The sequence below is a fragment of the Conger conger genome, chromosome 15 (genome assembly GCF_963514075.1).
Source record: "Conger conger chromosome 15, fConCon1.1, whole genome shotgun sequence".
NCBI classification, from domain to species: domain Eukaryota; kingdom Metazoa; phylum Chordata; class Actinopteri; order Anguilliformes; family Congridae; genus Conger; species Conger conger.
This window is the reverse complement of record NC_083774.1, coordinates 32,921,178-32,946,772: the sequence shown is the minus strand read 5'-3', so window position 1 is coordinate 32,946,772 and position 25,595 is coordinate 32,921,178. Positions and strand designations below refer to the sequence as shown.

The window sequence follows — 25,595 nt, the reverse complement described above, 5'->3', positions numbered from 1 at the left end:
CTGTCCATGAATTTCTGACTGCAGAATGAAACCACCTCTGAAAGTAACAGTAAGTTGACATTGTTGCACAGTCTTTCATGACACGATTGAGGCACACTTCGATTGACCACAAAAAGCTGAATTGCTGATGCTGAACATGAATCCATTGCGCTGAACTGAAATTGATTTTTCAACCAGATGTGGCCATTTTTCTATGATAAGGCTCAGCAAAGAGACTATGAATTATGGGCTCTTTCAATTAGTAACTGTCTGGAGGTCCACATGCACTCTGCCTGTAGGCTCGTTGGTCTAGGGGTATGATTCTCGCTTAGGATGCGAGAGGTCCTAGGTTCAAATCCCGGACGAGCCCTCCAAAAAAACAGTCAGCACCGCGCTTTTGGCTGGTGCTTAGGATTTCTGGCCTTTGCCATTGTCTCAATACGCAATTACAAGATGACATCCTCACACCATGAGATCTGCGCTAAACCACTGACAACCCAAATCAGTCATATAGCTACCCATTATGCTCTTGTGCAGCTTTTTTTCTTGACAGTATTCATGAATGACATTTTTGTTAATGACTATCGTGGCCATGTAAAGTCTATTTTACATTGTGTGATGAAAGTGTTTCGCTAAATGCAATGAAGTTCCTGCATTGACTGTGTTTTGGCATTTGTTTCTTCTTAGTGAACCTACATATATGCTTTGAAATTTAGACGCGCTCGAATTTTGTACATTTTGAAAGCTTCACAACATATAATTGCAGCTCTCGATTTTGAGTGAAAAATGTCTTGAATGCACTGAAGACTTATAATTGTTCACCGCCCCAAACATTCTGGACCATTCACTCCTTTTTGCATTACTGGTCCATTCACTTGTGTAAATGTGCTTCCAGAAGAAACCATTGTCTGGCAAGGTAACATGTCCTCTCCTTTTGAAATGTATCGTATGTATGTCCTAGCAAATAGTCAGAGCAACAAATAAAAACAAGAATGCTTTTTTTGATTTCAATGTTAAACCTGTTTATGTCCAAAGAAATGTCATTGTTTTTTGAACCAATGAGCTACAGCCGGTCTTTAGCCCACCTATGCCTACAACTGTTTAGGCAATCCAAGAAAACTCCATTTGTTTATGATCTTATAATGAGTATGTTGAAAACAGGATTTTGATTGACCGTTTGTTCAAAATGACTGTCTTTACAGTGCATTGCAGCCCGGGCATAGTAGGCCGCAGGTGGTTGAACTGGATTTATTTTGTGCAGTGCTGTCCATGAATTTCTGACTGCAGAATGAAACCACCTCTGAAAGTAACAGTAAGTTGACATTGTTGCACAGTCTTTCATGACACGATTGAGGCACACTTCGATTGACCACAAAAAGCTGAATTGCTGATGCTGAACATGAATCCAATGCGCTGAACTGAAATTGATTTTTCAACCAGATGTGGCCATTTTTCTATGATAAGGCTCAGCAAAGAGACTATGAATTATGGGCTCTTTCAATTAGTAACTGTCTGGAGGTCCACATGCACTCTGCCTGTAGGCTCGTTGGTCTAGGGGTATGATTCTCGCTTAGGGTGCGAGAGGTCCTGGGTTCAAATCCCGGATGAGCCCTCCAAAAAAACAGTCAGCACAGCGCTTTTGGCTGGTGCTTAGGTTTTCTGGCCTTTGCCATTGTCTCAATACGCAATTACAAGATGACATCCTCACACCATGAGATCTGCGCTAAACCACTGAGAACCCAAATCAGTCATATAGCTACCCATTATGCTCTTGTGCAGCTTTTTTTCTTGACAGTATTCATGAATGACATTTTTGTTAATGACTATCGTGGCCATGTAAAGTCTATTTTACATTGTGTGATGAAAGTGTTTCGCTAAATGCAATGAAGTTCCTGCATTGACTGTGTTTTGGCATTTGTTTCTTCTTAGTGAACATGCATATATGCTTTGAAATTTAGACGCGCTCGAATTTTGTACATTTTGAAAGCTTCACAACATATAATTGCAGCTCTTTATTTTGAGTGAAAAATGTCTTGAATGCACTGAAGACTTATAATTGTTCACCGCCCCAAACATTCTGGACCATTCACTCCTTTTTGCATTACTGGTCCATTCACTTGTGTAAATGTGCTTCCAGAAGAAACCATTGTCTGGCAAGGTAACATGTCCTCTCCTTTTGAAATGTATCGTATGTATGTCCTAGCAAATAGTCAGAGCAACAAATAAAAACAAGAATGCTTTTTTTGATTTCAATGTTAAACCTGTTTATGTCCAAAGAAATGTCATTGTTTTTTGAACCAATGAGCTACAGCCGGTCTTTAGCCCACCTATGCCTACAACTGTTTAGGCAATCCAAGAAAACTCCATTTGTTTATGATGTTATAATGAGTATGTTGAAAACAGGATTTTGATTGACCGTTTGTTCAAAATGACTGTCTTTACAGTGCATTGCAGCCCGGGCATAGTAGGCCACAGGTGGTTGAACTGGATTTATTTTGTGCAGTGCTGTCCATGAATTTCTGACTGCAGAATGAAACCACCTCTGAAAGTAACAGTAAGTTGACATTGTTGCATAGTCTTTCATGACACGATTGAGGTACACTTCGATTGACCACAAAAAGCTGAATTGCTGATGCTGAACATGAATCCATTGCGCTGAACTGAAATTGATTTTTCAACCAGATGTGGCCATTTTTCTATGATAAGGCTCAGCAAAGAGACTATGAATTATGGGCTCTTTCAATTAGTAACTGTCTGGAGGTCCACATGCCCTCTGCCTGTGGGCTCGTTGGTCTAGGGGTATGATTCTCGCTTAGGGTGCGAGAGGTCCCGGGTTCAAATCCCGGACGAGCCCTCCAAAAAAACAGTCAGCACCGCGCTTTTGGCTGGTGCTTAGGTTTTCTGGCCTTTGCCATTGTCTCAATACGCAATTACAAGATGACATCCTCACACCATGAGATCTGCGCTAAACCACTGAGAACCCAAATCAGTCATATAGCTACCCATTATGCTCTTGTGCAGCTTTTTTTCTTGACAGTATTCATGAATGACATTTTTGTTAATGACTATCGTGGCCATGTAAAGTCTATTTTACATTGTGTGATGAAAGTGTTTCGCTAAATGCAATGAAGTTCCTGCATTGACTGTGTTTTGGCATTTGTTTCTTCTTAGTGAACATGCATATATGCTTTGAAATTTAGACGCGCTCGAATTTTGTACATTTTGAAAGCTTCACAACATATAATTGCAGCTCTTTATTTTGAGTGAAAAATGTCTTGAATGCACTGAAGACTTATAATTGTTCACCGCCCCAAACATTCTGGACCATTCACTCCTTTTTGCATTACTGGTCCATTCACTTGTGTAAATGTGCTTCCAGAAGAAACCATTGTCTGGCAAGGTAACATGTCCTCTCCTTTTGAAATGTATCGTATGTATGTCCTAGCAAATAGTCAGAGCAACAAATAAAAACAAGAATGCTTTTTTTGATTTCAATGTTAAACCTGTTTATGTCCAAAGAAATGTCATTGTTTTTTGAACCAATGAGCTACAGCCGGTCTTTAGCCCACCTATGCCTACAACTGTTTAGGCAATCCAAGAAAACTCCATTTGTTTATGATGTTATAATGAGTATGTTGAAAACAGGATTTTGATTGACCGTTTGTTCAAAATGACTGTCTTTACAGTGCATTGCAGCCCGGGCATAGTAGGCCACAGGTGGTTGAACTGGATTTATTTTGTGCAGTGCTGTCCATGAATTTCTGACTGCAGAATGAAACCACCTCTGAAAGTAACAGTAAGTTGACATTGTTGCATAGTCTTTCATGACACGATTGAGGTACACTTCGATTGACCACAAAAAGCTGAATTGCTGATGCTGAACATGAATCCATTGCGCTGAACTGAAATTGATTTTTCAACCAGATGTGGCCATTTTTCTATGATAAGGCTCAGCAAAGAGACTATGAATTATGGGCTCTTTCAATTAGTAACTGTCTGGAGGTCCACATGCTCTCTGCCTGTGGGCTCGTTGGTCTAGGGGTATGATTCTCGCTTTGGGTGCGAGAGGTCCTGGGTTCAGATCCCGGACGAGCCCTCCAAAAAAACAGTCAGCACCGCGCTTTTGGCTGGTGCTTAGGATTTCTGGCCTTTGCCATTGTCTCAATACGCAATTACAAGATGACATCCTCACACCATGAGATCTGCGCTAAACCACTGAGAACCCAAATCAGTCATATAGCTACCCATTATGCTCTTGTGCAGCTTTTTTTCTTGACAGTATTCATGAATGACATTTTTGTTAATGACTATCGTGGCCATGTAAAGTCTATTTTACATTGTGTGATGAAAGTGTTTCGCTAAATGCAATGAAGTTCCTGCATTGACTGTGTTTTGGCATTTGTTTCTTCTTAGTGAACATGCATATATGCTTTGAAATTTAGACGCGCTCGAATTTTGTACATTTTGAAAGCTTCACAACATATAATTGCAGCTCTTGATTTTGAGTGAAAAATGTCTTGAATGCACTGAAGACTTATAATTGTTCACCGCCCCAAACATTCTGGACCATTCACTCCTTTTTGCATTACTGGTCCATTCACTTGTGTAAATGTGCTTCCAGAAGAAACCATTGTCTGGCAAGGTAACATGTCCTCTCCTTTTGAAATGTATCGTATGTATGTCCTAGCAAATAGTCAGAGCAACAAATAAAAACAAGAATGCTTTTTTTGATTTCAATGTTAAACCTGTTTATGTCCAAAGAAATGTCATTGTTTTTTGAACCAATGAGCTACAGCCGGTCTTTAGCCCACCTATGCCTACAACTGTTTAGGCAATCCAAGAAAACTCCATTTGTTTATGATGTTATAATGAGTATGTTCAAAACAGGATTTTGATTGACCGTTTGTTCAAAATGACTGTCTTTACAGTGCATTGCAGCCCGGGCATAGTAGGCCACAGGTGGTTGAACTGGATTTATTTTGTGCAGTGCTGTCCATGAATTTCTGACTGCAGAATGAAACCACCTCTGAAAGTAACAGTAAGTTGACATTGTTGCATAGTCTTTCATGACACGATTGAGGCACACTTCGATTGACCACAAAAAGCTGAATTGCTGATGCTGAACATGAATCCATTGCGCTGAACTGAAATTGATTTTTCAACCAGATGTGGCCATTTTTCTATGATAAGGCTCAGCAAAGAGACTATGAATTATGGGCTCTTTCAATTAGTAACTGTCTGGAGGTCCACATGCACTCTGCCTGTGGGCTCGTTGGTCTAGGGGTATGATTCTCGCTTAGGGTGCGAGAGGTCCCTGGTTCAAATCCCGGACGAGCCCTCCAAAAAAACAGTCAGCACCGCGCTTTTGGCTGGTGCTTAGGATTTCTGGCCTTTGCCATTGTCTCAATACGCAATTACAAGATGACATCCTCACACCATGAGATCTGCGCTAAACCACTGAGAACCCAAATCAGTCATAGAGCTACCCATTATGCTCTTGTGCAGTCTTTTTTCTTGACAGTATTCATGAATGACATTTTTGTTAATGACTATCGTGGCCATGTAAAGTCTATTTTACATTGTGTGATGAAAGTGTTTCGCTAAATGCAATGAAGTTCCTGCATTGACTGTGTTTTGGCATTTGTTTCTTCTTAGTGAACATGCATATATGCTTTGAAATTTAGACGCGCTCGAATTTTGTACATTTTGAAAGCTTCACAACATATAATTGCAGCTCTTGATTTTGAGTAAAAAATGTCTTGAATGCACTGAAGACTTATAATTGTTCACCGCCCCAAACATTCTGGACCATTCACTCCTTTTTGCATTACTGGTCCATTCACTTGTGTAAATGTGCTTCCAGAAGAAACCATTGTCTGGCAAGGTAACATGTCTTCTCCTTTTGAAATGTATCGTATGTATGTCCTAGCAAATAGTCAGAGCAACAAATAAAAACAAGAATGCTTTTTTTGATTTCAATGTTAAACCTGTTTATGTCCAAAGAAATGTCATTGTTTTTTGAACCAATGAGCTACAGCCGGTCTTTAGCCCACCTATGCCTACAACTGTTTAGGCAATCCAAGAAAACTCCATTTGTTTATGATGTTATAATGAGTATGTTGAAAACAGGATTTTGATTGACCGTTTGTTCAAAATGACTGTCTTTACAGTGCATTGCAGCCCGGGCATAGTAGGCCACAGGTGGTTGAACTGGATTTATTTTGTGCAGTGCTGTCCATGAATTTCTGACTGCAGAATGAAACCACCTCTGAAAGTAACAGTAAGTTGACATTGTTGCATAGTCTTTCATGACACGATTGAGGCACACTTCGATTGACCACAAAAAGCTGAATTGCTGATGCTGAACATGAATCCATTGCGCTGAACTGAAATTGATTTTTCAACCAGATGTGGCCATTTTTCTATGATAAGGCTCAGCAAAGAGACTATGAATTATGGGCTCTTTCAATTAGTAACTGTCTGGAGGTCCACATGCACTCTGCCTGTGGGCTCGTTGGTCTAGGGGTATGATTCTCGCTTAGGGTGCGAGAGGTCCCGGGTTCAAATCCTGGACGAGCCCTCCAAAAAAACAGTCAGCACCGCGCTTTTGGCTGGTGCTTAGGATTTCTGGCCTTTGCCATTGTCTCAATACGCAATTACAAGATGACATCCTCACACCATGAGATCTGCGCTAAACCACTGAGAACCCAAATCAGTCATAGAGCTACCCATTATGCTCTTGTGCAGCTTTTTTTCTAGACAGTATTCATGAATGACATTTTTGTTAATGACTATCGTGGCCATGTAAAGTCTATTTTACATTGTGTGATGAAAGTGTTTCGCTAAATGCAATGAAGTTCCTGCATTGACTGTGTTTTGGCATTTGTTTCTTCTTAGTGAACCTACATATATGCTTTGAAATTTAGACGCGCTCGAATTTTGTACATTTTGAAAGCTTCACAACTTATAATTGCCGCTCTTGATTTTGAGTGAAAAATGTCTTGAATGCACTGAAGACTTATTATTGTTCATCGCCCCAAACATTCTGGACCATTCACACCTTTTTGCATTACTGGTCCATTCACTTGTGTAAATGTGCTTCCAGAAGAAACCATTGTCTGGCAAGGTAACATGTCCTCTCCTTTTGAAATGTATCGTATGTATGTCCTAGCAAATAGTCAGAGCAACAAATAAAAACAAGAATGCTTTTTTTGATTTCAATGTTAAACCTGTTTATGTCCAAAGAAATGTCATTGTTTTTTGAACCAATGAGCTACAGCCGGTCTTTAGCCCACCTATGCCTACAACTGTTTAGGCAATCCAAGAAAACTCCATTTGTTTATGATGTTATAATGAGTATGTTGAAAACAGGATTTTGATTGACCGATTGTTCAAAATGACTGTCTTTACAGTGCATTGCAGCCCGGGCATAGTAGGCCGCAGGTGGTTGAACTGGATGTATTTTGTGCAGTGCTGTCCATGAATTTCTGACTGCAGAATGAAACCACCTCTGAAAGTAACAGTAAGTTGACATTGTTGCATAGTCTTTCATGACACGATTGAGGCACACTTCGATTGACCACAAAAAGCTGAATTGCTAATGCTGAACATGAATCCATTGCGCTGAACTGAAATTGATTTTTCAACCAGATGTGGCCATTTTTCTATGATAAGGCTCAGCAAAGAGACTATGAATTATGGGCTCTTTCAATTAGTAACTGTCTGGAGGTCCACATACACTCTGCCTGTGGGCTCGTTGGTCTAGGGGTATGATTCTCGCTTAGGGTGCGAGAGGTCCCGGGTTCAAATCCCGGACGAGCCCTCCAAAAAGACAGTGAGCACCGCGCTTTTGGCTGGTGCTTAGGATTTCTGGCCTTTGCCATTGTCTCAATACGCAATTACAAGATGACATCCTCACACCATGAGATCTGCGCTAAACCACTGAGAACCCAAATCAGTCATAGAGCTACCCATTATGCTCTTGTGCAGTCTTTTTTCTTGACAGTATTCATGAATGACATTTTTGTTAATGACTATAGTGGCCATGTAAAGTCTATTTTACATTGTGTGATGAAAGTGTTTCGCTAAATGCAATGAAGTTCCTGCATTGACTGTGTTTTGGCATTTGTTTCTTCTTAGTGAACATGCATATATGCTTTGAAATTTAGACGCGCTCGAATTTTGTACATTTTGAAAGCTTCACAACATATAATTGCAGCTCTTGATTTTGAGTGAAAAATGTCTTGAATGCACTGAAGACTTATAATTGTTCACCGCCCCAAACATTCTGGACCATTCACTCCTTTTTGCATTACTGGTCCATTCACTTGTGTAAATGTGCTTCCAGAAGAAACCATTGTCTGGCAAGGTAACATGTCCTCTCCTTTTGAAATGTATCGTATGTATGTCCTAGCAAATAGTCAGAGCAACAAATAAAAACAAGAATGCTTTTTTTGATTTCAATGTTAAACCTGTTTATGTCCAAAGAAATGTCATTGTTTTTTGAACCAATGAGCTACAGCCGGTCTTTAGCCCACCTATGCCTACAACTGTTTAGGCAATCCAAGAAAACTCCATTTGTTTATGATCTTATAATGAGTATGTTGAAAACAGGATTTTGATTGACCGATTGTTCAAAATGACTGTCTTTACAGTGCATTGCAGCCCGGGCATAGTAGGCCGCAGGTGGTTGAACTGGATGTATTTTGTGCAGTGCTGTCCATGAATTTCTGACTGCAGAATGAAACCACCTCTGAAAGTAACAGTAAGTTGACATTGTTGCATAGTCTTTCATGACACGATTGAGGCACACTTCGATTGACCACAAAAAGCTGAATTGCTAATGCTGAACATGAATCCATTGCGCTGAACTGAAATTGATTTTTCAACCAGATGTGGCCATTTTTCTATGATAAGGCTCAGCAAAGAGACTATGAATTATGGGCTCTTTCAATTAGTAACTGTCTGGAGGTCCACATACACTCTGCCTGTGGGCTCGTTGGTCTAGGGGTATGATTCTCGCTTAGGGTGCGAGAGGTCCTGGGTTCAAATCCCGGACGAGCCCTCCAAAAAGACAGTGAGCACCGCGCTTTTGGCTGGTGCTTAGGATTTCTGGCCTTTGCCATTGTCTCAATACGCAATTACAAGATGACATCCTCACACCATGAGATCTGCGCTAAACCACTGAGAACCCAAATCAGTCATAGAGCTACCCATTATGCTCTTGTGCAGTCTTTTTTCTTGACAGTATTCATGAATGACATTTTTGTTAATGACTATAGTGGCCATGTAAAGTCTATTTTACATTGTGTGATGAAAGTGTTTCGCTAAATGCAATGAAGTTCCTGCATTGACTGTGTTTTGGCATTTGTTTCTTCTTAGTGAACATGCATATATGCTTTGAAATTTAGACGCGCTCGAATTTTGTACATTTTGAAAGCTTCACAACATATAATTGCAGCTCTTGATTTTGAGTGAAAAATGTCTTGAATGCACTGAAGACTTATAATTGTTCACCGCCCCAAACATTCTGGACCATTCACTCCTTTTTGCATTACTGGTCCATTCACTTGTGTAAATGTGCTTCCAGAAGAAACCATTGTCTGGCAAGGTAACATGTCCTCTCCTTTTGAAATGTATCGTATGTATGTCCTAGCAAATAGTCAGAGCAACAAATAAAAACAAGAATGCTTTTTTTGATTTCAATGTTAAACCTGTTTATGTCCAAAGAAATGTCATTGTTTTTTGAACCAATGAGCTACAGCCGGTCTTTAGCCCACCTATGCCTACAACTGTTTAGGCAATCCAAGAAAACTCCATTTGTTTATGATGTTATAATGAGTATGTTGAAAACAGGATTTTGATTGACCGATTGTTCAAAATGACTGTCTTTACAGTGCATTGCAGCCCGGGCATAGTAGGCCGCAGGTGGTTGAACTGGATGTATTTTGTGCAGTGCTGTCCATGAATTTCTGACTGCAGAATGAAACCACCTCTGAAAGTAACAGTAAGTTGACATTGTTGCATAGTCTTTCATGACACGATTGAGGCACACTTCGATTGACCACAAAAAGCTGAATTGCTAATGCTGAACATGAATCCATTGCGCTGAACTGAAATTGATTTTTCAACCAGATGTGGCCATTTTTCTATGATAAGGCTCAGCAAAGAGACTATGAATTATGGGCTCTTTCAATTAGTAACTGTCTGGAGGTCCACATACACTCTGCCTGTGGGCTCGTTGGTCTAGGGGTATGATTCTCGCTTAGGGTGCGAGAGGTCCCGGGTTCAAATCCCGGACGAGCCCTCCAAAAAGACAGTGAGCACCGCGCTTTTGGCTGGTGCTTAGGATTTCTGGCCTTTGCCATTGTCTCAATACGCAATTACAAGATGACATCCTCACACCATGAGATCTGCGCTAAACCACTGAGAACCCAAATCAGTCATAGAGCTACCCATTATGCTCTTGTGCAGCCTTTTTTCTTGACAGTATTCATGAATGACATTTTTGTTAATGACTATCGTGGCCATGTAAAGTCTATTTTACATTGTGTGATGAAAGTGTTTCGCTAAATGCAATGAAGTTCCTGCATTGACTGTGTTTTGGCATTTGTTTCTTCTTAGTGAACATGCATATATGCTTTGAAATTTAGACGCGCTCGAATTTTGTACATTTTGAAAGCTTCACAACATATAATTGCAGCTCTTGATTTGAGTGAAAAATGTCTTGAATGCACTGAAGACTTATAATTGTTCACCGCCCCAAACATTCTGGACCATTCACTCCTTTTTGCATTACTGGTCCATTCACTTGTGTAAATGTGCTTCCAGAAGAAACCATTGTCTGGCAAGGTAACATGTCCTCTCCTTTTGAAATGTATCGTATGTATGTCCTAGCAAATAGTCAGAGCAACAAATAAAAACAAGAATGCTTTTTTTGATTTCAATGTTAAACCTGTTTATGTCCAAAGAAATGTCATTGTTTTTTGAACCAATGAGCTACAGCCGGTCTTTAGCCCACCTATGCCTACAACTGTTTAGGCAATCCAAGAAAACTCCATTTGTTTATGATGTTATAATGAGTATGTTGAAAACAGGATTTTGATTGACCGTTTGTTCAAAATGACTGTCTTTACAGTGCATTGCAGCCCGGGCATAGTAGGCCACAGGTGGTTGAACTGGATTTATTTTGTGCAGTGCTGTCCATGAATTTCTGACTGCAGAATGAAACCACCTCTGAAAGTAACAGTAAGTTGACATTGTTGCATAGTCTTTCATGACACGATTGAGGTACACTTCGATTGACCACAAAAAGCTGAATTGCTGATGCTGAACATGAATCCATTGCGCTGAACTGAAATTGATTTTTCAACCAGATGTGGCCATTTTTCTATGATAAGGCTCAGCAAAGAGACTATGAATTATGGGCTCTTTCAATTAGTAACTGTCTGGAGGTCCACATACACTCTGCCTGTGGGCTTGTTGGTCTAGGGGTATGATTCTCGCTTTGGGTGCGAGAGGTCCCGGGTTCAAATCCCGGACGAGCCCTCCAAAAAGACAGTAAGCGCCGCTCTTTTGGCTGGTGCTTAGGATTTCTGGCCTTTGCCATTGTCTCAATACGCAATTACAAGATGACATCCTCACATCCTTATCATAAAGATGTTTCATGATAATCCCACGTCAGAATATAGTAATGTTTGGTGTTATTCTGATTGGTTCAGTGCGACTGGTGTAATGGTCTAGTTTTTGTAACAGTCTACCTTTGATATCATAACCATTCAGGAGCCGAGGGGAAACTGGGCAAAAGCTGTCTCTGTAGAACCCATGTGTTTTAGCCCCCTGACCACTGCCTGGTGGGGGTTGGCAGTAAATTACAGGTTTTTAGGGTCAAGAACTAAGGCCTAGATTTTAGAGATAAGGCGAAGAAACCAAGAAATCTGGGGTTGTGTCTAATTTCCTTTCATTCACCCAAATCAGGTTTATCCAAAAGGTATATTACCATGAAAGGTACAAATACATATTTACAGCATAATGCAGTTATCATGAAGACTCCCAACTACATCATTCATAGATATGATGGGGCAGCCTGTAGCGTAGTGGTTAAGGTCAGGAAGGGCTGCCATTTGTGAGGAGCCTGAAAGCTGGGGTTTCTGGTCAATGCTGTTTAGACTACCTTTTGGGGAGTTTCAGGCAAAGACAAGGGAAAGATGTATGAGTAGTCCAAGGGCAGTTGGGTCATGGGAAAAGAATCCTCCAGAACATTGGTGACCTCCCTGTGACCCCATACCTGGTCACTTCCAAGGGGGAAGACTCCAGACAATGCCACAGTGCCCTCATTTGGGCACTGCTGTCATTACACCGGTGACTGCTCTCCTGGATTAAATATAATCTGTTTGGTATGGATGTGATCCAGTAAAATCAAGGAATCGGATGAGATACATTTCATACCAAATTTAATAACTCAAGGGAAAACCTGCATGTCCTCTCTTAGTAATCATCTCATTTTCCCTACTTAACAACCCCCAAGGGTGGGGGTCTAAATTCCAGATTCAACCAACCCTCCAGGTTGATTTATGGCACTGCCGCCTGGTCCAAACATATGATTTGGCATAAAAGCAAGGGAGACAGACCAATCTGGGAAGACCGTACCTGGCTTCCCGCACAGCACGTTCCATGTATGTGTAGCAACGGAAGATCGTATTCGACTTCCCACACAGCATATTGTACATATATGTAAATATCAGGAAGATCGTATTCGGCTTCCCACACTCTGCATATTCTATACTCTGTGTTTGTGTGTAGCCAACGCAGGCTAGGTATGATGACTTACTCTATCTCTATTCCTAATTTGTGTATTCTGTAATTGACTATTGGAATTCTAAAGCTATTAACCAACCTGTCTGCGAATAAACTATTTTGTTTGTAACTTGCGTGATCTCCATGACTCTAATTCATCTTGTACCTTTTTCAGCCTAAATTACAACTGAATACTCAGGGGGAAATGGTGGCTGAAGACCGACTGATCAGCGGCTTGGTACATTCGTGGTAGTTCTAAACTGTGAGGCCGTCAAGTTCGGCCCATAAAAGGATTGGTGGTGCATGGCTCTTGTAATTTGGTGTGAAGGGAACCCTCTGGGTGTTACGACGCTGGTTCCTGTCTAATTAGCTCTAAGGAGCCCATTTAATGCTACACTGACCTGGGCTCGCAACTATCATGGCAGTGTTTTGCATGTATTGTGTTGGCTAGACCCTCAGCCTCTGAGTTCTCCACTGAACTGAGATTTCAGCAATAGTGCTAATCCCGGGAGCATATATTGAGTAATGGTGGCGCAGGTACGAGTCGAGTGTAATCACTCCCGAGTTTGCATATGTTTCAAACCCAAATTTCTAAATTATATCTTAAATGGAGTCAGATAAACTCAAGGCTAGTTCCTTCTCTATAAGAGCCTCTCCTCAATCTAGTGGCATAATTTAGTACTGCAGTTTCAACTCCTTTTAGCTAAGAGAAGAAGAAGAACCTCCTGTTCCAGTGACAACAAAGAAAATTGTGTATCTTCAGTGCAGCAATGTTCATGCTCTATCGTTAGCCATCACTAAGTTTCCATCCCTTTGAGTGGCAATATCAGTAAGGCAAACTATTATCCATCATTGCTAGAATGTTTATCTTGAATAATTTTATCATATTTGTTACAACTTTGGTAACTTGCGTTACAGCACATTGCAATGATGGCATTTAGGCTATACTTTGATACTTGAGACAATGATTCGTGTAAATATAATGTTCAATGTGATACTTACCTGATTATTAGTTCAATCATATACTTACGGTACATTTAGGTATTCCTGCGGAGAGAATGATAGTTCATACTTACCTTACATTTCCTGCAAAATAGAGGATTAGTTATCCTAGCCAAATGTAACTACATTACAGGCATTTGGCAAACACTCTTAGCCAGCGCGACATACAGTTCATTAGGCTAAGCAGGAGACAATACTCCCCTGGAGTAATGCAGGGTTAAGGGCCTTGCTCAGGGGCCCAACGGCTGCGCGGATCTTATTGCGGCTACACCGGGATTAGAACCCCCAACCTTGCACTTCCCAGTCATTTACCTTAACCACTACGCTACAGGCCGCCCCCTAGCTTGAGTAAGGTATTTTGTGTTGTATACTGTGTATTTTTCTGTATGTTTCAGTTTCATACTTCTTTGTCATTAAATCTTGTCCATCTTCAACACTGGCCTGTTCCTTGGAGGATATAATGCAAGGGAGAGTTTAGCTGACTGTGAAAACCTAATACACGACAGGGGTCACATTGGGTGTAGCAGTACAAAATAACTAATGAACCTGCCGGAAGGCAAAAGGGGAAAATGATCAAATGGAGCAGGGCAGCGTGACAATAGAACGACTTCTAATGTGGTATTACCCCTGTACGCCCTCCTGGTCTGTCTGCTCTAGTCCCATAGTATAGAGCCACTTCTAACATGGTATTACCCCTGCACGCCCTCCTGGTCTGTCTGCTCTTGTCCCATAGTATAGAGCCACTTCTAACATGGTATTACCCCTGTACGCCCTCCTGGTCTGTCAGTGGAAGCTCTAGTCCCATAGTTTGTCACATAGATTACACGGGAACTGTGTGCAATTTTGAACAAATTCCAAGATGCGAAATCTAATGTCTTGCACCAGATTATCCTATCACTAGAGAAAGGCATGGTGTTTCAAAGAGACTAAACAATGACAAATGACCTCACACGAACAGTTCATAACTGCAGAGTCCAAATGATTTATATGCAATTGTGGAGATAAAAAACAGCGATTGTGCAGATAAAAAATGATTATGCACTAAAGTGATGTGTTGTTGCTTATTCAGTGGTTTAACTTGAAAGGAAAATGTATTGAAACTACTGCAATTTTGTTGTGTCCGTGGGGAGGCCTAGACTGACATTTCCGAGATATCACTCAAATCCACAGAAAAAGAATGACATTTAAATTATTGTTTCTCACCAGGAGTGAGAAATGCATGCATGTTTTTTTTTTGTTTTTTTAATAAAGCAGTCTGCAGGATTTGGTGTAATCAGATAAAAGATGGAAAATACGAATCTAAAAATCAACCTGTGATGTTAACCTGCAGGAAACTTGCAGAAAGTTATTTTTCAGGAAATAATTTTGCTGCGTTTGGTGCTGTTTGCAGAATTACTGGATTGCTGTTAGGCTCGCTGTATGGGATTATGGGTATATTTTATGTCTTTTGATGGAGTTGAGTTGTGTCATAGCAGGTTTCCACCCCGATGTGGCTCTTCCATCAGTCTAGAAATCAAAGGATAAAACATGGCCAGTGGAGGCAGAACTGAAACAGCATTTCCATCTTAGCTTCAGAGCAGACACACACAGATCGGTCTTGACAACTTGATTGGTATAAATACCAATATATTTATGCTGCGTGTGTATGTGTGTTTCACTTCCATTGATATATATACAATGAAGAGGTCCCCTCTGAGTCAGCATACCACGCACGCTTTTTATTTTATTTATTTCGACAAGTATTTGATTGTCGAAATTTTAAAATGTATTTTTAGAATGAATGTATATTTATGGAGAGAAAGTAACTGGAAAGAATGTGCTTCTTGAGTGTTCATTCCTGCAGATAATGCACAGTATTACATAAGCTCTAGACTTAGTGCAGGGGTGTCAAACTGAATTCCCAGGGGGCCGCAGTGTCTTCGTGTTTTTATGGTTTCCTTTCAATCAGCTGCCAATCAACTGGCCAGCTGCAAGGCCAATTAAGGCGTGCGGATGCCAATTAAGGTAAATTAAGGCGTGTGGATACTTTAACCAATCAATGACATGAATGAACTCAGAACACCCCAAAAACCAGCAGACACTAAGGCCCTCCCGGACTGGAGTTTGACACCTGTGACTTAGTGTCTTAATAAAAACCTCTAAAGATTTGTTCATTTTACCTGATTCCAAGTCTCTTCTGCTCCAACTGTTTACTTAGTGTTTCGCATTTTGTGTTATTCGTTTCACCTGAGCCTTGTTACTCGATTCCTGTTTGTACACCTGTAAATCATTTCACTTCGTTGTCTGTGTATTTAGGTCTGCCCATTTGTTCAGTTATTTGCATAATTGTAATGTGCTCCTGCCATTCTCGGCAGTGTTTATTTGCCTGTGTTCTGACCTGTTTCGTTTACTCTGACCTCTGATTACTGGATTAACCTTCTGTCTGCTTTTTACCCACTGTGTATGGACCTTGATTTTACTTTCTGTTTGTATTTCTGGCAGAGATGTGACCAAGTCCCTCTTATCCAAGTCACAAGTAAGTCTCAAGTCATTTGGTCCAAGTCTCAAGCAAGTCCCAAGTATTTTTTTCTTGGGCAAGTCAAGTCAAGTCAAGTCACAGGTTATGTCAAGTCAAGTCAAGTCGAGTCCTTGGTTACGGCAAGTCAAGTCCCAAGTCGAGTCACTATTATCTCAGTTTAACCTTAAATTAACGTGTGGTGGACAATAATTCTGCTTAGGTGTGACAAAATGACTGTTTTTGTGGCTTTTAAGCGCTCATTTTACCAGCATTCCATCAATGTTAAATGCTGGACCCCGACGGCACCGAAAAACAGGCAGATTTCACTGCCATTCCATTATTTACGTATATGGAGCTCAAAAATGGTGACACAACAATAGCTTTTGCTGGTTTACTTCATGCGCTCATACATGGCAGTTGGTGGCAGTTCGAACTGTCAAAAGTGTGACTGTAGCCAGGTCAATATTTTTGCTGGGTACTCGGTATGTCCAGCCTTATAAGTCCAAAGTCCCTGGTTACTTTTTCATAGTTTAAATGGATTTTGACAATAGACATGTCAGACTTCAATCATGTTAACGCTCTCGAGCGTGCGTCAAAGTTTAGGTAGCAAATAACAGTGCTGTATCCTTCTGACGTCATTTACATAGCTACAGAACTGTCCGATCACGCCGAATCACTGATAGAAACAAGATGAATTAATGACGATTCAGAAAATGTATAACTTTTAAAGATTTAAATAAATCCTATGGTGGGACTTTTGCCATTTATGGACCGTACGACAGAAAATTCCGGTGCCGTCGAACTTAATCGAATGCTTTTATTTATATCGTTCGAATGACCAAGTGCCGTTAAAAAGCAAATTGTATGGCTTTGTGTTATTCGCGTATGCTAGCTACATCATGCTAACATCGTACAGGGACCAGTAAAGGCTTAGAACACACTTGCACTTAGTTATTGTAAGTTTGATCACCTCTACTGTAAAGTAAAAAAGTGGACAAATTACGTTTTCTGTGAGAAATCTATTGGCGAGCTCACGTGCACACACAGCGGTCTACATTCTAAAGCTCCACTTTGCCCTCCCTACTAATTAATATCACCTGCGCCTATTTAGGAATCAGTCTGTTTGTTGTTTGCAACTGAGAGAGGGTGAGTCAGGGTGCCGATATTTCTGTTGACCACTAAACGCTAACACTAACATCTAAGTCCAAATGCAATACCATCTATGCAGAGCAATGTTTTGTCGTAGTATCAATAAACACTCTTTAACTGCAGCTACGGACTCATGCTCGTTCCTTGGACTCGTGTCGGACAGATCTCCCTGTACTCGCCCTCTCAGTGGCTTATAGTAGGTTTTGATAGTCGCATTACAGCCACTAAATTAATCAGCCGTTCCTCCTCCACGACACCGTGTCCTACAGCGCTTTCAAAGCGCGGGGCAGGGGGTAAGTAGAAACGGCTTCTGACAAACGTTTAGTACAAGTTATGTTTATTAAATGTGTTATTTAATGTGCATTTGGTGTCTGTGGTCTGTTTTGGGAGCTGGTAATGGAGAGTATTGGGGGTGCAATTGTGTGGGGGCAGCATCACGGTCGGGTGCTGTGGCGGCAACAGAAGGACACACGAAGAAGAAGTAATGCTCACTGAGCATACCCACAGTGTTCAGACTAAAATAACCGGTAACTTTTTGAAGCAACAAGGATTCCGATCAGTGAGCAGAGTAGAGTAGCAGTCAATACAAACTAATTTAGCCCAATGTATGGGATGTCCCGGCTAATACGGGATAGTTGGTAACTCTTGGCGGCGTTCCAGGACTTTTTTTTTCTCCCCCTGACGCGACGGAACAGCAGCCTCTTTTTGTATCGGGACCTCCTGATTTACAAACTAAGCACTGGTTATTTCATTTTATCTGGCTAACGTTAGCTAACATGAGCCACCCCTCACACTTACCGATCCAAATGAGTCCTCAAATGACGAACAAAGTTTGATGTTGTACTCTGGCTGTCAGAAATCGTTGTTGAGCAGGTCTTGCATTCAGCAGTTCGTTTTTTTCCATCACATTTGAAATTTTTAAATCCAAAAGTGATGACTCTTGGCACAGTCGCGGTAGCCATGATCAGATCACATTCACATGACAGGGCAGTCATCCAATCATGACCATGCCATTCCCAGTGTACGCGCTCGCATACCGGTAACCTTGACAACTTGAACATTTGAATAATATTTAAACTGAAAACAAAACGAACACAAACAAGTCATTCGAGTCATCATGTCTCAAGTCACATCAAGTCTCAAGTCTTTCACTTCCAAGTCCAAGTCGAGTCTCAAGTAAATTATTTTCTGTCAAGTCAAGTTGCAAGTCGTCAAAAAGGTGACTCGAGTCGACTCGAGTCCGAGTCACAATGACTCGAGTCCACATCTCTGATTTCTGGATTTCTGGACTGCCTGTTCTGACTGAAGCGTGACATAACAATCTGGTCATGGAACCAGTAAACCCGACTCCAACTCAAGAGGCTCTCCGACTCCAAGGACAGAGACCCTAAACCAATGTGTGGAGAGCCTGCATATCCAGATGACCAACCTCTCCGATTTTCTTGAGAATGCCCAAGCCACTCATCCTCCTGTGGTCACTGTTCCAGAGGCTGCCCGTGTTCATCCAAAACCATGTCTATGTGATCACCCTGCTGGCTGGGAGAGCACAGGAGTGGGGCAAGGTGGTCTTAGAGTCGGATGCCCCGAGTGCCACAGTTTAGCCCTTTTCTCAGAAGGCATGAAGAGGGTCTTTGACCATGCCACTGCAGTACCAGCTGCCACTCCCCAACTTTTCTGGATCCGCCAAGACCACCACTTTGGGATTACGCCATCGAGGGAGAGATGAGCCGTGAGTCAGGCACGTGAGCCCAACTACTCAAGACCCGCTTTCACCCCAAGTTCTAGCAATCAGCCTCTGGTAGAGATTCCCAATCCAGAACCCATGTAGATAACCGATACCAGATTTCCTCACGAGAGAGAGAGGTGGATTATGGAACAACTCAGCCTCTACTATGCCGAGCTGGGGTATCGCATCAGTAACTGGCCGGTAAAAGGAAACACCCGCCAGTAAGCGAGGTGTTTCCGTTCTGCCTCCATCAATCCGAGTGATGTAAACATTCTGCCTCCATCAATCCGAGTGATGTAAACATTCTGCCTCCATCAATCCCAGTGATGTAAACATTCTGTCTCCATCAATCCCAGTGATGTAAACATTCTGTCTCCATCAATCCGAGTGCTGTGTTAAGATGAACCAGTCATGGTATGGTGGTGACTGTATCAAGCCTGCCCTCATGGCTGTGTTGGCCACTGCCTCAGTTTCCATTAGCTATGCTGCTATAGCCTTATTCTGCCGGGGTTTTCCTTATTGTAGGCAGGCACCTCTCTCCTGCTGTGATTGACCAATTACTGTCTGATCCCCTTAATGATGTTACTTTCCTCTTCTCCCCACTCTGGGCATCTGAGTAGAGCTCTAGCCCAACTTTTCCTGAGCACCCCTTCCTGGCCCGGAGCTCCTGCCCAAGACCAGCTGTGCATGTCCCTCCTGCCACCGCTGATTCAGCTGTTGCACCAAGCCTGTCCCCTTGCCTGACAGTGCCACCCATTAGTGTTCCTGCCATCCCTCTCTCGTCTCTGCTCTGACTTTTTAATTCGGATTGGACATTTATGTACTTTTAGTCATCTGTTTGTATTTAAAACCATTTCAACAAACCGGTGTCAACCAGCAACAGATAGGTTCCCCTACTGAGTCAGGTTCTGCTCAAGGTTTCTTCCTGTTAGCCAGGCAGTTTTTCCCTTGCCACTGCCCTAGGCATACTCTTGGAGACCAGTTTCTCTGTAAAGCTGCTTTGTGACAAAGCTCCTTTCTTAAAACTGTTGAAAAATTGATTGATTGATTGGTTTGCCGCTATTTCCTTTCTGATCAACTTGGGAGCCAATTTCATGTGCCCTACCCTGGTCACCCGACTAAGAGTCCTCACATCTACCCCTCTTTGGACTAAGGCACTAACAGGAGTTCCCCTGGCTGAGATTCACTCTGTTACTGTAAGTCTCCTGATCTTGGGAAACCACCTGGAAATCGCCTTCTACGTGATGAAGTCAGCCTATGTTCCCATGGTTTAGGCGGACTATAGCTATTACGCCACAACCTGCAAATAGACTGGGTCCAAGGGACTATCATGGCTGGAGCCCTGGCTGTCATATTCCCTGTCTCCAGTCTGCCTCTGGTCCATCTACGCCGGCTCTGCCGACGAAAGAGGTGCTGCCTGACCTGTCCATGTACCATCTGTCTACCATGACCGAAGCCAAGTTTTCAGCAGTCCCTTGCCTGCTCCCTGTCTCCGCATCGCTCTTATGACTACGCCATGGACCTGCTTTCTGGCACCTGAAACCCAAGATATGGACAAATACATCAGTCCCTGGCTGCTGGTCGTATCTATCCGTCCTCCTCACCTTCCTTTTTCTCTGAAAAGACAGACAAGTCATTGCACCCTTGTATTGACTACCAAGGTTTAAACAATATCACTATTAAGAACTGCTATCCCATTTCGCTGATCTCTTCTGCCTTCTCCTCCCTCCACAACCGCAAGTTGGATTTACGCAATGCCTACCATCAGGTGCGTATAAGAGAGGGGGACCAGTGGAAGATGGCCTTTAATGTCAATAGCGACCACTCCAAGTATTTGGTGATGCCGGTCAGGGTCACTAACACTCCAGCTGTATTTCAAAATCTGATTAATCATGTGCTGAGGGACATGATTTCCAGGTTTGTCTTTGTACACCTGGATGGCATTCTGATATTCTCGCTTCACTAGAAGAACATGTACAGCATGTCCGCCAAGTCTTGCAATGCCTGCTGGGAAATCAGCTGTTTGTCAAGGCAGAGAAATGCAAATTCACTGCACAAAAATGGCATTAATTAATACCAATGCAATTCTTAATGCTTTTCACTTTCACTTCTAATTAGGCTGGTAAATAATGACCCCAGTGTTGAATAGTCCTATAACACAAGGATAGACTTTTCTAGGTAAAAAAATTGTATATTCACAACCTGTACAACTAATATATTTATTTTATTTAGCGAATGCAAATTTCTCAAGCCAAGCAGTAGCCTCTTGATCTAAATTGTGGAGGGAGATTAGAGAGTCTTTGGAGAGGGCAGGCTTCAGTAATATGCTCCATAGTTTGCTCCTCTCTGCAGGCACACAGTGGGCTCGGGCTTCTTCCCCATCTGTGAAGGCTGGCCAAGCAGGGACCCTGACCAGTCCTGAATCTGTTTATGGTGGACCACTGTCTCCTAGGGAGGTTGGTGCCAGGGACTGGTTGGGTCGGGTCTGACACTAGATGTTTGTTTGGGATGTCTTTGGATTCCCATTCTGTTGCCCAAGCAGACATGGCATCAAAGTCAGTGGGTGGAGGGTCCTTCCAAATTGGACGTCTAGATCGGAGACGTGCGGGTGGTGGGTTGTAGATGTCGGCATGGATTGGTAAGTGGGGGGAATCTTTGACCTTTTGGAGCATCCTATATGTGAGTTCAGTTCGTCAGATATTGGGGGGAAGTATATTAGATAAGACAGGGAGCCAGGTAACCGGTGTTGACCAGATAGTCCCAGTAATGTTTTGCATAGTGTTGTTTAGTTGGGTGTCTACTTGGTGTGTGTGGGGTGACCTGGACCAGACAGGGGCGCAGTATTCTGCTGCAGAATATGACAGGGCCAGAGCTGAGGTGCGCAGTGTGGGAGCTGCTGCACCCCATTTTGCACCTGCAAGTTTGCAGAGGAGGTTGTTTCTAGATTTCACCTTTGCTGCTGTTCCTTTAAGGTGTTCTTTGAATGACAGTGTCCTGTCCAGGGTCACTCCCAGGTATGTTGGGTTGAGGGAGTGTCTGAGCTGGTGTCCACCCAATCTGATGTCCAGCTGTTTGGTGGCATCTGCGTTTCGAAGATGGAAGACACTGGAAACTGTTTTTGCTGGACTTTGCAGTACTGGTCCAGTTTTTCAAGGTCCTCATTGAGCACCTGCTCCAAAGAGGCCAGATCAGACGCTTGGGTTGCCAGACAGATGTCATCAGCATAGATGAACTTGCGGGATCTGGTGATGGGCAGGTTGTTTGTGTATACATTGAACAGGGTCAGAGAGAGAACTGAGCCTTGAGGAAGCCCATTTATCTGTGTTTTCCATGAGCTTACTTTCTGTCCTAAGTGTACTCTGAACCTCCTATTGTTGAGCAGAGTTTGGATGGTGGCTGTTGCCCAGGCAGGGAGCATTTTCCTGAGTTTCCGCAGGAGGCCTTTATGCCAGACCGTATCGTAGGCTGCTGTGAGATCGAGGAACACAGTCCCTGTTTTGAGCTTGCTCTCCAGGTCGTTTTCAATGTAGGTGGTTAGGGCCAGTACTTGTACCCCTGTACTGCATCCTTTGCGGAAACCGGCCTGATCGACATTAAGTTTTGACTCTACTTCTGTGGATATACGCTGTAGTATTAGGCGTTCCAAGATTTCAGAGGGGACACAGAGCAGAGAGATTGGGCGGTAGCTTGCTGGCAGTTTATGGTCTTTGCCAGGTTTTGGTATAGCAATTACTTTTGCTGTCTGCCACTTCTTAGGGATTGTGTTCGTATGTACAATCCGGGTGTAGAATTTGGCCAGCCAGGTAAGAGCTTTGGGGCCAAGGTGTTTCATGAATTCTGGAGATATGTTGTCATAACCTGCTGCCTTACCACATTTCAGTCCCTGCAGGGCTTTCTCCAGTTCGTTGACCATGAAAGGCTCGGGGTTTTGTTCCTCGCTGGGATGTTTGCCTTCTGCCTTCAGTTCAGTTAAGATTGCTCTTCTGCTGTCTTTGTCTTGGGCTGCCTTTGCAACAGACAGTAGGTGAGTCGCGACTTAGTTGGGGGTGACAGAGGGTCGGCTCTGGGTTGGGGGTTTCTGTGCAGCTCCAAGCCGGCGGATGAGACTCCAGCATTTCCTGCTGGAGTGGGCGAAATTCATCTCTGAGACGGTCTCCTCCCATTTCTTGCGCCGTGCTGTGTTTAGTGATTCTATAAGGTGGTCTGCTAGCTCGGGGTCCCCTGTTGTTTCATAGGCATGCAGGAGGGCAGCGCTTTCCTCATCCAAACAAGGGACATAAAGGGGGCGGTAGCCTCTGGGGATTGCCATAAGACCAGCTTTGTAGACGGCACCACAGAAGCGATTGTATGCTTCATCTACAGTGATGTTTTGGAGGGGGATGGTGACAACACTTTGTTCCAGAGCTTCGCTATATCTCGCCCAGTTGGCTTTCCGGAAATTCCATCACATCTTCCTGGGGCTGTTTATGATGGGGAGTTGTAGGCCAATGTGAATGAGTGATGGCCGATGTTGACTGTGTGGAAAGTCATCAAGGATGAGAGTCTGTACAGGGTATGGGGTTCCGTTTTCAGAGCTTACCCAGCACAAATCAGGGGAGTAGTCCTTCTTCCACCTGGCTGAGTGGAAGGTTCCTTGTTGTTTGGGGTCATACATCAGGGCAAGGTAATTTCTGGATGCCCATTCTGCCAATGCCTCCCCATCGCTATCCACTGCTGAGTAGCCCTAGTCAGGGTGATGGCTGTTAAAGTTGCCCACATAGATGGCAGGGTGAGGGAGGAAGGGTAGGACTTGTTGGTCTCAGTTGGTGCTGGGTGGCTTATAGACGTTGGTGATGTGAAAACCTGCAATGCTTATTGAGTCAGAGAAGGTAATTGTATTCAGGTGGTTTGCATCAGCAATGTCGGAGCGCACGTAGGTTGCACGTCCATGTTTGCTGTGAGGTGTATAACACAACAGGTCAAAGCCTCCTATGGAGTAGCGGCCCGCTTCTTCAGTGCCGATGTGGGTTTCTTGAAGGCAGATGACATCAGCAGAATTTTGAAAGGCAAGGACTTGGATGAGGTTACGCTTGGCAGCAGACAGGCCTTCAACATTGAGTTGGAGTATTCGGAGGGCAGGTCCCACTGCTAGGTGCTCTTGAGGCTGTTTGTTGTTTTTTCTGCTTTCAGGTTGAGAAATGTGACTAGGATTCTTGGAGTTAGCTCTAAGGCATCTTCTCTTGGAATTTAGTCTGCTGGTTGGATCATTTGCTTCCCCAGCTATGCCTGAGTACTGACGGAGGGCGCGACGTGAACGCTGATCCATTGCCCCTCCAACTAATATATTGAGAGGCTTTCTTCCCCATTCTAACATTTGGTCTGATAAACAGCTGAACCGCTTGACCATGTCTGCATGTTTTTATACCTTTAGATGCTGCCACATGATTAGCTGATAAAATATTTGCATTAACAAGCTGGTGCAAAGGTCTAACTAATAAAGTGCTCAGTGAGTGTATGTATGCATATATTTGAGGCAGGAAAAACTTTGTCTGATAACATCCCAGTGAATATATTTGTTGCAAAAAGTTATTTTACCTGCTAAATTTGTGTTGCGATATGGTTGGTGTCCGCTTTATGACAAAAACACAATGCTCCATCTGTTAAAAGCAAGCCTCCACTGAACTCTTTCATCAAGTTTTAATTACAGCTCTCCATCAATGCATACACAGAACAGAGTCTCTGCCCTGTGAAATGACTGTAAAAATATATTTCATGTGGAGAAAACAGGTCTTGCACAGGGTCTGAATTGCCAAAACAAACACTTACATTTCTGATTAAATATCTTTACCTGAAGAAATCCACCAGGAGCTTCTGCACCTCCTGGATCAGACACCTCGGTGGTTGCAAAACAATTAATTTGTGCCATAAGGTTGAGGCCACCAAGTTATTGGCAACCAATAACTCTTCCCCTATAGGACAGCTGAGGCAGCAACCATTTCCATGAAGACAACCTGGCACACACCTTCTCCACTACACCCCCCCAATTCTGTTTCTGGAAACCCTCTGTTCCCAAAAAACCCCCCAGAACCTTCATCCCATTTCTTCCCCCCCTAAGACCCTCTGGTAGACTTGGAGCTCCCTCCTGCTGCCACTGCCCCACCTGCAATGGCTCTCATTTCCCCCAATTCACTTTAGGTGAAGAAGCCTTTTCATACAACCCCAGCCAATCAGTTAAAAACTGAACATCCCCCTGCCCTCTAATAAAAACACATAGCACATAGCAATGGTATGAAATACCTTTGAATGTGCTGATAATGACACCTAAAGGAAGCATGTACAGAGCAAACAAAATCGGACCCAGAACAGAACCCTGAGGGACACCACAGAATAAGGCAGCAGACTCAGATTTGTAGGGGCCAACAGCCATGGAAAAACTCCTACCAGAGAGATAAGATGAAAACCAATCTA

At 42.8% G+C, this 25,595-nt stretch overlaps 10 non-coding genes across 10 annotated transcripts; all 10 read left to right on the top strand.

Moving 5' to 3' along the window:
• Nucleotides 1-277: 277 nt before the first annotated feature.
• trnap-agg (transfer RNA proline (anticodon AGG)) lies at nt 278-349 on the top strand. The gene has a single exon. It is a non-coding gene; the product is annotated as a tRNA-Pro (tRNA).
• A 1,170-nt stretch (nt 350-1,519) lies between these two features.
• trnap-agg (transfer RNA proline (anticodon AGG)) lies at nt 1,520-1,591 on the top strand. Its single transcript has one exon. It is a non-coding gene; the product is annotated as a tRNA-Pro (tRNA).
• Nucleotides 1,592-2,761: 1,170 nt separating this feature from the next.
• trnap-agg (transfer RNA proline (anticodon AGG)) lies at nt 2,762-2,833 on the top strand. The gene has a single exon. It is a non-coding gene; the product is annotated as a tRNA-Pro (tRNA).
• A 1,170-nt stretch (nt 2,834-4,003) lies between these two features.
• Nucleotides 4,004-4,075, top strand: trnap-ugg (transfer RNA proline (anticodon UGG)). The gene has a single exon. It is a non-coding gene; the product is annotated as a tRNA-Pro (tRNA).
• Nucleotides 4,076-5,245: 1,170 nt separating this feature from the next.
• trnap-agg (transfer RNA proline (anticodon AGG)) lies at nt 5,246-5,317 on the top strand. The gene has a single exon. It is a non-coding gene; the product is annotated as a tRNA-Pro (tRNA).
• Nucleotides 5,318-6,487: 1,170 nt separating this feature from the next.
• On the top strand, nt 6,488-6,559 carry trnap-agg (transfer RNA proline (anticodon AGG)). Its single transcript has one exon. It is a non-coding gene; the product is annotated as a tRNA-Pro (tRNA).
• Nucleotides 6,560-7,729: 1,170 nt separating this feature from the next.
• Nucleotides 7,730-7,801, top strand: trnap-agg (transfer RNA proline (anticodon AGG)). Its single transcript has one exon. It is a non-coding gene; the product is annotated as a tRNA-Pro (tRNA).
• Nucleotides 7,802-8,971: 1,170 nt separating this feature from the next.
• Nucleotides 8,972-9,043, top strand: trnap-agg (transfer RNA proline (anticodon AGG)). The gene has a single exon. It is a non-coding gene; the product is annotated as a tRNA-Pro (tRNA).
• A 1,170-nt stretch (nt 9,044-10,213) lies between these two features.
• Nucleotides 10,214-10,285, top strand: trnap-agg (transfer RNA proline (anticodon AGG)). The gene has a single exon. It is a non-coding gene; the product is annotated as a tRNA-Pro (tRNA).
• Nucleotides 10,286-11,454: 1,169 nt separating this feature from the next.
• Nucleotides 11,455-11,526, top strand: trnap-ugg (transfer RNA proline (anticodon UGG)). Its single transcript has one exon. It is a non-coding gene; the product is annotated as a tRNA-Pro (tRNA).
• The last annotated feature ends 14,069 nt before the right edge of the window (nt 11,527-25,595 follow it).